The sequence below is a fragment of the Choristoneura fumiferana genome, chromosome 11 (genome assembly GCF_025370935.1).
Source record: "Choristoneura fumiferana chromosome 11, NRCan_CFum_1, whole genome shotgun sequence".
NCBI lineage: Eukaryota > Metazoa > Arthropoda > Insecta > Lepidoptera > Tortricidae > Choristoneura > Choristoneura fumiferana.
In genome coordinates, this window is record NC_133482.1 from 16,311,278 (window position 1) to 16,312,803 (window position 1,526).

General features: G+C 42.5%; 1 pseudogene; it reads right to left on the minus strand.

Annotated features, from left to right (window-relative positions):
• Positions 1 to 673, minus strand: part of LOC141433019 (ATP-sensitive inward rectifier potassium channel 8-like) — a 3,336-nt pseudogene extending 2,663 nt beyond the window's left edge.
• Positions 674 to 1,526: the final 853 nt, after the last annotated feature.

The following is a 1,526-nucleotide window of genomic DNA, read 5'->3' on the forward strand; positions in this document are numbered from 1 at the left end:
CTAGTCCAGGCCTGCCATCTTCGGTTTGTGGTCGCCATTCGAGGACCTTTCCTCCCCCAGCGGTTATGTTGTTCGAGCGAAGTCCCGCCTATTGCCACTTCAACTTGAATATTTGTAGAGCTATGTCGGTGACTTTAGTTTGGCGAATTTTCGAATTCTGGATTCTATCGCGTAAAAAAAATCCAAGCTCTCTGCATAGCTCGTTGCGTGATTCTGCGCCTCTCACAGAAGGCAGGCAGTCAAATATCACGTCTCAACGCCACAGGGTCATATCTGGCAACGCTAACTTCTAGAAGACTCTGATCTTTATAGGTACTGCGGAATTTTGGACAAGAAGATAGAGATAAATAAATAAATAAAAAAAGCCTTTTATTAATCGCATACCTGTAGCAGCAGTTCGAAACATTAGGGTCATAAACACTATAATACTATAATTTATAAAAAAAGTTTTAAAAATATATAATATTTTTTTCATGCGGAACCTCTCCTAGTTGAGGGTAAAGGCCTCCTCCAGAGATGCCCAATAGTCTCTATCATTGGCTTTTTCCATCCATAGTTTACCATCGATTTCTACAATGTCATCAGCCCATCTGGTTTTTGGTCTTCCTCTCTTTCTGGTGCCTGCAGGGCCTGGCCATGACGTCAGCCTAGATACCCAGCGATTGTCACCCATTCTTGCTACATGGCCTGCCCATCGCCATTTTAATTTTTGCGAGTGACTCAGGGCGTCCATAACTCCTGATACTTCTCTTATGACAGAGTGGCGGATTTTTTGAATTTTTCTGATTTTCATCATGCTTCTTTCCATGCGTCGTTGGCAAGACGTTATTTTGTTCGTTAGAAGATAGAGATGGTTAAGGATTATTATTTATGAAATAGCCACCCGTTATAATGTATTTTTAACCCCCGACGCAAAAAACGGGTGTTATTTATAAGTTTGACCGCTATGTGTCTGTCTGTGGTACAGCAGCTCTTAAACGGGTGAACCGGTTCGAATACGTTTTTTTTAATTAAAGGCAGGTTCTCTAGCAATGGTTCTTAGACATGTTATATCAAAATCGATTCAGCCTAGGTACCTCAACATTTTGTCCTATTTTCCAACTGATCTAGAACCCAGAAATTCCAAAACTCTATAGGTACTATAGCATCTTTTATCTCTATAATAGTAGGTACTATAGACTCTATAGTACCTCGAGAAGTAGCTCGACGCGCCGCCGCTTAGCCTACAGGTTACAGGCCTAGAGGCTGTTGGCTTAGCGGCGGCGCGTCGAGCTATTTCTCTGTTACTCTGCCAAAACGTAGAAAGCACAGCGGTTTTCACAGAGATCGCGCAATGTACACTGGACAATTGCTAAAACATCGCCGGTCGCATAGATGGTAAGCAGGCAGTTATGGTATGAGTTGCAGTGAGTCGGTCACGCGCGAGCGTCTGTTGTGTAATTGAATCTTTACGCCCGCCTTGCACCTTATAGAATGGTCTGGCTAGATTCTATGAGAGTTAAATATCCTACTAATATTATAAATGC